This window comes from Eretmochelys imbricata, chromosome 1 (assembly GCF_965152235.1).
Source record: "Eretmochelys imbricata isolate rEreImb1 chromosome 1, rEreImb1.hap1, whole genome shotgun sequence".
NCBI classification, from domain to species: Eukaryota; Metazoa; Chordata; order Testudines; family Cheloniidae; genus Eretmochelys; species Eretmochelys imbricata.
In genome coordinates, this window is record NC_135572.1 from 4,127,542 (window position 1) to 4,138,046 (window position 10,505).

The following is a 10,505-nucleotide window of genomic DNA, read 5'->3' on the forward strand; positions in this document are numbered from 1 at the left end:
ATATGTGCAGTTGAGATTATGTTTCCAAATGTGCATTACTTTGTATTTCTCAACACTGAATTTCATCCGCCACTTTACGGCCCTGTCACCCAGTTTTATGGGCTCCCTTTGTAAACCTTTGCAGTTTGTTTTGGACTTAACTATCGTGAGTTGTTTTGTATCTTCTCCAAGCTTTGCCACCTCCCAGTTTACCCTTTTCCCAGATCATTTATGAATATGTTGAATCGTATCCTTCCTAGTACACTAACTGGTCTTGTCAATTTATTACTTTTAAATGTGTGTATTTGCTCCAAAACCTCTTCTAATGACACCTCAATCTGGGAGAGTTCCTGAGACTTTCACCTAAAAAGAAAGGCTCAGATTTGGGAATTTTCCTCTTATCCTCAGCCATGAAGACTGATGCAAAGAATTCATTTCGTTTCTGTGTTATTGTCTTTAAGTGCTCCTTTATCATCTCAATCATGCAGTCACCTCACTAGCTATTGAGTAGGCTTCCTGCTTCAGATGTAGTTAAAACAATTTTAGCTGTTACTTTTGGAGTCTTTGGCTAGCTGTTCTTCAAATTCTTTTTGGCCTTCCTAATTCTATTTTTACACTTCATTTGCCAGAGTTTATGCTCTTTTCTATTTTCCTCAATGGAATTTAACTTCCAATTTTTAAAAGATGCCTTTTTGTATCTTCTTTTCCTTTGTTGTTTAGCCACAGTGGAAGAACATTCACAAGATACTGCAAGTGATGCTAGTCAATGTCCATATTTTGTATTAAATTACTTTGTTACTGTTAGTCTTTGGTTATCCTCCAGGCTTCCTGAAGTATTGGACATGGAAAAAACAGGTAACATTTCCCACAACGCTGAGCTCAGCCAAACATGGACAGAGCACTCTGGATTAATGAGGAAATATACTTTCTAATTCTTGTCACAAAGATTTCAATCGGTGACCCATGGTGATCATTTTCTGAAGATATATTTGCCCACTTTGTCACAAAGCTCTTTGGATCTGACCCCATAAAAGATAGGGTTGAGCATGGGAGGGATGAGGAGATAGAGGTCAGTCAAGATGATGTGAATGTGGGGAGTGATGCCCTGACCAAACCGGTTTGTCAGGTTGGAAAAGAGGCTGGGAGTATAATACGTCAACATCACACAGATGTGGGCTGTGCAGGTGTTGAGGGATTTTTGGTGGGCTTTCTTGGAGGGGATTCTGAGGACAGTCCTGATGATCAGGCCATAGGACAGGGCAATGAGTGTCAGGTCTGACATGTTGACTACAAAGAATTACACCAGGCCGTATATCCTGTTCACTCTAATGTCCCCACACGACATCGTCACCACAGCTGTGTGCTCGCATTGAGTGTGGGGGATAATGTGATTTGCACAGAATGGCTGCCGGCTCAGGAGCAGGGGCAGGGGAAGAATGAAGAGAACAGCTCTTATCAGTCCCACAAACCCTAGTTTAGCGATACGTCTGTTATTGACGATGATGGTGTATCTCAGAGGGTTACATATGGCAACGTAACGATCAAAGGCCATTGTCACAAGGATGGTGGAGTGCATAAGAGAAACAGTGTGAGGGAAAAACATCTGACTGAGACAGCCACCCATAGTAATACCTTTCAAATTGAACCAAAATATACACAGTGCATTTGGTACGACAAAGGTAGGTGTGGCGATGTCTGTGAGTGCCAGCATGCAGAGCAGCAGGTACATTGGATTGTGGAGAGTCTGCTCTTTGTATACAACAAACAGAACTGTAAAATTTCCAAACAGGCTGATAATGTAGAATATAAAGAAAGGGATGGAAATCCAGATGTGGGCAGCTTCCAGGTCAGGGATGCCCATTAGGATGAATGTTGAATGGTTAGAGTGGGTGATGTTGAAAACTGCCATCAGGTGGTCAATGCATCAATTGGGCTCAGAAATGCTCAAGGTGCCTGTAAAGGGAGAGAAGCACAGGGGTTATGCCCTTTATAGAAAATAGTATGATAAATATTTTATAGTTAACAACAATCTGGAGGTGATCAGTGAAGTGGCAACATTTACATGTGGCACCAGACTATTTAGGTCAGAGTCAAGTGCAGAGAAGTCCTCTGAGGGAACTGAACAAGCCAAGTCAACAGGGAGCAAGATGGCAGATGAATTTCAATGTCAATAAACTGTGATGTATATGGCCATTGGAGGAAAAAGCTTGAACTAAGCAAAACATTGGGATCCAGGAGGAGTGGGATAGGAAACCATACAGAAAATACAATGGCATGAGATCAGTCAGTCAATATTTCACCCTCCTCTGGTCTCCTCTATGTAGTACTGGGCATCCTTCTCACACAGGATATTGCAGAACTAGAGGGATTCGGGCAAGGGCAATGAGAATGATCAAGGGCCTTGGGAATCTGTCATATGGAGAGAGGTTGAAAAGACTGGGATTGTTATGTTACAGAGGAGATGAATAAGAGGAGATATGAGAAAATACTCACTGGTAGAGTAGATGGAGAATAAGTTCTCCCTGTCTCATAACACAAGGTCAAGAGGACATTCAACTAAACTGAAATGTGGTAAATTCAAAACTGATAAAAATAGAATGCTTTCTTCCCCCAATGCCTAAATAGAATGAGGAACTCCTTGCCACAAGATGTATTTATGGCCATGAGCTAAGCAAGAATGAGGAAGGGTTTGGACATGTACATGGATACTGAGACTTTACACCTTCAGCCTCTCCCAACAAACCACAGTGCTGCCTGCTTCTCTGTGTAGATCTCCCTACCTACTCCCACAACCCTCAGCACTGCCTGCTTGTCCATTTATACCCTTCTCCCCACCTCCATAACACTCAGTACTGCCCACCTGACTCTATATATCCCAGTCCCTGCCACAGAACCTCCAGTGCTGGCCACTTGTCAATGTATGTTCCCCACCTCACAACTTCCAGCCCTGCCACAGCGTGCTACCCCTCAGCCGGGACCATCAGCAGGTGCCAGATCCCACAGAGACAGCTCCCAGAAATACGTCCTCAGACTAAGTTAAACTCAGTGTCTGCCTGAACCCGGGAAAAGGAACCTATTCACTGAAGGGAACCCCAGCAGCAGCTCAGGCTGTGCAGAGAAGGAGAGAGGGACAGACCCGGTGAGAAGGACAGAGGACGTGGAGACTAGAAGGAGCCAGTGTGAGTAACTCTGCCTCAAAACGACACAACGCTTTAACATATTGCAGCCCATTAGAAACCCAGACACCCCTTCCTGAGGCTGGTGTTCCATGTTAGCAATTGCTGACATTACCATAAGATTGTTGTAGGGCTGCTCACGGGAGGAGGGATAGTCCAGATGGGGGATTGGTCAGAGACAGTCTGCTACAGTGAGGTCCACATTTCATTACAGTCTGAGACACCCACTATCCCAGGAGGCCTCATTATGCCTCTTTGCTCTGCATTAGGCAGGATGTCCATTCCCTATTTTGTCCAGTTTCAGGTATCTTTACCACTGTAATGTGCATACTGCACGCCCCCCTCCCACCAAAACACACAAACATTGTGCATCCCTGAACTGCCCATAGTGAGATTTCCAACACCGCCTGGTTTCCTGTAAGGCAGAAACCTGCTTTTATTTCTCCTGCCTTTTGATGCTTCTCATCCTCTCTATACCCAGAGATGCAGGGCCACAGAGAAACCAGACCCTCCCTTTCTCTCTGAAAAAAAAAAAATCCTAATTGTTCATTTACAAAAATGATTAGGAGACCAGGGCACCTGATTTATGAGGAGAGGCTGAAGGAATTGGGCTTGTTTAGACTGAAGAAGAGGAGAGTGAGGGGGGATTTGAGAGCAATGGTCTCAAGTTACAGTGGGGGAAGTCTAGACTGGATATTAGGAAACACTATTTCACTAGGAGGGTTATCTAGGGAGGTGGTGGAATCTCCATCCTTAGAAGTTTTTAAGGCCCAGCTTGACAAAGCCCTGGCTGGGATGATTTAGTGGGGTTGGTCCTGCCTGAGCAGGGGGTTGGACTAGACGACTTCCTGAGGTCTCTTCCAACCCTAATCTTCTATGACTTTATGAATCTCTAAGGATTTCAGCAACTCTCCTGTCAGCTCCTCTTTGGTTCAAATGAGCTCACTCCATCTTTAGCAGTGACAGGACAACTCCAGTTGAACTCTCTGGAGGTTCATGGCCGGTGTGAATCAGGACATTCATTTAAGTCCTTACTTGAGGACTTAGGCCATGCTGGGAGTTCTGCCATTGAACTCAATGGCACAATATTTCACCCTTAGTATTTAATTTTGGCCCCTGGCTGTGAAAATCACTCCCAGCTTCACATCCTGCTACAGAGAGCACTATTATCCACGGTGCTGGAAAAGTCTGAGGGAAACCCCCAGTTTCTGCGGCATTCTGAGACAAGGCATGAGAGATGGGGATTCCAAAACTCACAGGGGCTCTGACTTTGCTCTCAGGGAGGTCAGTGTAAATCTAGAGTGACCCACCAATGGCAGAATGTGAGAGCAGAATCTTTCCACTGTGTGAAATCCTGTGTATTACATTCTTCTTGTGAAACATCTGGTAACACAGATACCCACTGCAGAGGCCTTGGCTGCACTTCTGAAGAGGCCAGTGAAGTTGCTGAATTGTAACACTTGGGTGAACCAGAGGAAAAAACACATAGACCAAAAAAAAACAAAGCTACTGAGACAAATAGAAGGACACAGTAAGAGACAAGGAGCTGATCTTAAAAATAAATATTTGTCTAAACTATTTCTAATAATTTTTTAGTTCCAACTATTCCAGGTAAATCCCTTGGTGTTTCTGACAACATAGAATCATAGAATCATAGAATACCAGGGTTGGAAGGGACCCCTGAAGGTCATCTAGTCCAACCCCCTGCTCGAAGCAGGACCAATTCCCAGTTAAATCATCCCAGCCAGGGCTTTGTCAAGCCTGACCTTAAAAACCTCTAAGGAAGGAGATTCTACCACCTCCCTAGGTAACGCATTCCAGTGTTTCACCACCCTCTTAGTGAAAAAGTTTTTCCTAATATCCAATCTAAACCTCCCCCACTGCAACTTGAGACCATTACTCCTCGTTTTGTCATCTGCTACCATTGAGAAGTCTAGAGCCATCCTCTTTGGAACCCCCTTTCAGGTAGTTGAAAGCAGCTATCAAATCGCCCCTCATTCTTCTCTTCTGCAGGCTAAACAATCCCAGCTCCCTCAGCCTCTCCTCATAAGTCATGTGTTCTAGACCCCTAATCATTTTTGTTGCCCTTCTTGGCCTTCTTGGCAACAAGGGCACACTGCTGACTCATATCCAGCTTCTCGTCGACTGTCACCCCTGGGTCCTTTTCCGCAGAACTGCTGCCTAGCCATTCGGTCCCTAGTCTGTAGCGGTGCATTGGATTCTTCCATCCTAAGTGCAGAACCCTGCACTTATCCTTATTGAACCTCATCAGATTTCTTTTGGCCCAATCCTCCAATTTGTCTAGGTCCTTCTGTATCCTATCCCTCCCCTCCAGCGTATCTACCACTCCTCCCAGTTTAGTATCATCCGCAAATTTGCTGAGAGTGCAATCCACACCATCCTCCAGATCATTTATGAAGATATTGAACAAAACCGGCCCTAGCATTAAGCAGTTCAAGTTGTTTGTGCTGGTGAATTCCTGCCCACACGGTTCTTGACATGAATCCTGGAACCCTCCCTGAGCCCTCAGCACTAAAATTATCGCAGAAACAGGCAACTTACCGGAATCCCAATCTGCAGAGAAAAGGAATCTCCTTATTGAGACAGAAAGGCAGAGCCCAAAGCATCAGTCTATGAGTCTCACATGTCTGACACTCGCCATGCTGTACAGCAACCTTTATGATTCCCCTGTACAGTCCCTGAGGACTTTCAGGTTGGCCAGGACTCCCAGGCAGTTCCCTCAGCTCCGTGAACAGCTGGAAGAGCAGAAAATAGACTCTAGAGAGCTTCAGCCTGTGAGCCTCAGGAATAAGAAATGATTTGCTGTTAACAGGGGCTCAAATTGTCAGGGCAAAACGGAATATTAACATTTAGATGAATCTTGGGTGAAATAAGGTCATTGTCTATATGTGTCTTTGAAATTTGTGCTGATAGTTTGCCTAATGGATAAATTGCCCTTTGTTGATCTGTGTATCTTATTACCGGTAGTGTTTAGAAAACGGAAGGGTACATCTAAAACCTATTGTTTACCCAGGACTGTATGGTCAAGTAGATGCTAGAAAACTGTATAAAAGGCCCTTGGGTCTTGATCCTGTTTTTCTCAGATCTAATTGAGAATTCATGCAGGGAAATCTAAGCCAAAAGGACTGAGATCCCAGTTCCGACTGTACTGCCCTGAATATAAACTTTGGACTATAACCTATGGACTATTTCTGAAAGAATTCTTTGCAACTACAAAGCTCACTCTCTCTGCTGTGTATCTGAACTTCAAGAATTGAATTCACATCTGTGTATATATTGATCCTTTAACCAGGGGCGGCTCCACCACTTTTACCACCCCAAGCAGCCGCTGCCGAATTGACGCCGCGCCCGGACAGAAGGGCGGCACAGCTGACACGCCCGGAAGAGCAGCGGAGTTGCCGCCTAATTGCCACCGCGGGAGACGGACTGCCGCCCCATTCTTAGTGCCACCCCAAGCATCTGCTTGGAGAGCTAGTGCCTGGAGCCGGCCCTGCTTTTAACTATACACTCTCTTTTTTCTTGTAATAAATTTTAGTTTAGTTACCAACTGGCGGTAAGCATGTATTTGGATAAGATAAGGAATACTCAATAACCAGGGAGGTAATGTGTCCAATCTTTTGGGATTGATAGAACCTTTTCTATTATATGATTAAATGAGATTTTCAGTAACTTTTATCCTATTTGACTTGTGTGCCTAGGTGGAGGCCTGAGGTGTGGTTATTTTAAGAGAACTGTGTTGCTGGCTTCTGAGTAACCAGTGAGGTATAATAGAAGCTGTTTTGTGCTGGCTTTGTAAATCTAAATATTGGAATATCCACCAGCTCGCTGGAGGATTGCCTGCTCCATTCTTTGCAGTTCACCCTGTGGAAGTATAACATTGTATAAGTATAACGTTGTATAATGGGACATGCTGGATACCTTGTATATGAGAGGGCATGCCAAAACATGTTACAAAGTATCTGAGGGAGCACACGTAGGGACAGTTAGCTTTTGAATGGAGAAGCAATTAAGATAGAGCCAGCACATCTAAGAAGCAGGCATCAGAATGGAAGGTGTGAAGGGCAATTAGTTAAGTTAACTGGAAGCTTTTAAAGGAGATTGTTAAGGGTGGCAGGTAATTGAAGATACGTGACTGGTCTCAGGGATCTCGAAGGGTGGTGACTAAAATCTTTTTCTTCTTTTGTCTGTAACTTCTCTGTAACTTGTTCTCCAGCAAGCTGTATAAATTAAGAGACACAAGCCCCACTCGGGGGGCTCACTTCTAAATGTATTAGCAGAGCAGCTTTGATAATAAAACAGAGTGGTCTGATAAATTGTGAGTCTGAGTCAAACTTTGACAACCCTAATTGAGTGACCTCAGCTGGCCCCCAATGGGAGCCTGGTCACACCATGCCCGTCCTTGAGACATACTTGAATTATGTGAATAATGTAACTGAAGTCAAGGTAGCTAAATCCACTTACTGTGGTGTCTACATCACGCTGTGTCCATGGGAGACACTCTCCCGTCGACTTACCTTATGCTTGTCAGGGTGGAGGAGTACAGACATTGACGGGAGAGCGCTCTCACATTGATTTAGCGTGTCTTCACCAGACCTGCAAAATCGATGCCGCTGCATCAAGTGCAGCAGCTCCAAAACTGTGCCCCCAGGGAAGACCTCCATCAGCGGCCTTGCAGTGAGCAGCTGCCATGGGGAGCAGGGACTGCAGAGAGCTGAAAATGGTTCTGTGGTTGGACGAATCATCTTATGGGCCTGTGTCTTGGTGGCCAGCTGCTCTAAAGTGTCATAGAATTATAGGGTTAGAAGGGACTTCAAGGGTCATCTAGTCTAACCTACTACCAAGAAGTCTTTCTGCTGAGCTCTGTCCTCCTCCCTCAACTTCCAGCCATGTTCCAGGAACCATGCCCCCATTCTCTCCTCCAGCTGGGCTACCTCCCTCGTTCTCTGCAGCTGCCTCTCCTCCCTCTGTCTCTCTCTGGAGCTCCAGCTGTTCCTCTGCCTTGGCCACACTGTCCCGCAGCATTTTGTCCTTTTCCTTCTCCCACACCGGTTGGGTGTCTTGTCCTCCAGGCTCCTGGTTCCTTTTCTCCGCACATCTGAGGTGTGTTAGTGAATATTAGCTTTTTATGATTTTTGTATTTTAAGTTTTTGTATTTCTTTTAGATACCAACCAAAAGCCTTTGTATTTTGTGAATTTTTTTTATATGGGGCCACCAGATCTGCACACAGTATTCAAGATGTGGACATACCATGGATTTATAGAGAGGCAATATGATATTTTCTGGCTTATTATTCATCCCTTTCCTAATGATTCCCAACAGTCTGTTCACTTTTTTGACTGTCGCTGCACATTGAGCAAATGTTCTCAGAGAACTATCCACGATGATTCCAACATGTCTTTCTTGAGCGGGAACAGCTAACTTTGACCCCATCATTTTGTAAGTATAGCTGGGTTTATATTTTGCCATGTGCATTACTTTGCACTTATCAACATTGAATTCCATCTGACTTCTGTTGCCCAATCACCCAATTTTGTGAGATCCTCCTGTGGCTCCTTGCAGTCATTAATTATTTTGAGTAATTTTGTTTTTTTACCCCTTTTTCCAGATCATTTATGAATATGTTGAACATGCATTGGTCCCAATCCAGACACCCGGAGACACCACTATTTACCTCTGTCCATTCTCACCATTGGTTCCTACCCTTTGTTTCCTATCTTTTAAATGGATACTTGGCAATATTTTCCTTCCTTTGTTTATAAATGAACTCCCTGCTCCAAAGGGAAAGCCAGGAGCAGCACAAGCTCTGCTGCATTTAAGAGCTCCGTTTGTGGCTAGGACTTGCACTTTAAGCAGACCTCAAGTATGAAATTCAGAGGTTCAGGGTGCGGGCTATAGGCTATGTAAGTGGTGCCCCGATCCCTGTATTTGAAGTCCCTCTTAACTTTGATGTTCAAGCACTGAAGATTGAACAAGTAGCCAGCTGTCAAAAAACCGAAACATTTTCCCAGATATTGGACAGACACACCATAACATTTCAGGAAGTCTTTCCGGAGACATTCAGCAGTGGCTGGCAGCATCTCAGTTTTCAGCTTTGGATCTGATGAATGTGTTATTCTTCCATTGCTGAACTTTCTCAGAATATTCATTATGGCATACAATTCACATGCCACCACACTTTCATTTTCCAAGCACAGCACAGTATCACTGAAAACTTTCAGGGCATTCTGGAGGAAAAACAGATGAACCTCAACTTTGCTAGGCCCTTCACCTTGTTCACCATTTTCCATGTAGGAAAACAGCATTCATAGAGATTTTGGATACTCATCACTGCCCAGACAAAGCCTGCCATGTATTTACAAGCTTGTTTACAGCTGGGAAAAGACTGAACCAGTGTGTCAGAATGTGGTGCAGTAAAGTGGCATAGTCCATATTCACAACGTCAAATACATCCTTCTTTTTATCAGGGTATAAAGATGTATCTCAAAAGGAGTACCTTTGGCCAGCCTAGGGGGTTGTGGAAAGTCCCACCACTGACCAAGTTGCATCCATTGTCACAGGCATACATTAGTATTCTTGTAGAGTCTACCAGGTGTTATTGTGCTTCGTCAACAATAAACCTGGCTGGGTGACTTCATATCTTATCAGGTATTGTGATCATTGGGTGGATCGCTCAAGGTCCGCTCTGCCAACTGTCTGCAATGAGCTCGGACAACACAGAGGGACAACACATTGTGACAAATTCCACCTCTGCCTTGGTGGGTCCTGCACTTTCTGGCGGATTTGCTCACCTCAGAGGTTCACGGCAGCCCTCAGTTTGGCCACTTTTGCTACCAGCTCAAACCTGCCATTCACTAAGCTAACCTCATAACTGGCCAGCATGGGGGAAAGGGAGGAGAACAATCCTCATAGTCTCTGTTGTCCCACGTGGTGGGTCGGGGACAGGCCAGAGACCTTCCTCTCTGATATGACTCATATTCCAGGTCAACACCTCTTGTGTCAAATAGGGAGTTGCAGGGATGTGATTGCAGAGCCGTTGGCCATTATGTAAATATGTTGTAAAATAATGGTTATGGGACAAGAAATTAAAAACTCTGGATGAGATGGCTTCTCTAGCTGATGATTTGAGCAAACACAGGCATCTATTGTGAAAAAAAAAAAACACACACAGTGAGAAGGCTTTAAACTTGGTAGGACACAAGGTTCAAGTTTTACTCCTGGGAAGAAAGAGGCTGGCTGAAAATCTGGGCACTCACCTCCCCATTCTTAAAATCCCTGATCTAAATCTCCTGTAAAAACAGAAGATCTGAGAATGTGCTATCATTGTAATT

General features: G+C 44.5%; 1 pseudogene; it reads right to left on the reverse strand.

Annotated features, from left to right (window-relative positions):
- Nucleotides 1-949: 949 nt before the first annotated feature.
- LOC144278268 (olfactory receptor 52E2-like) lies at nt 950-1,924 on the reverse strand (annotated as a pseudogene).
- Between the last annotated feature and the right edge of the window lie 8,581 nt (nt 1,925-10,505).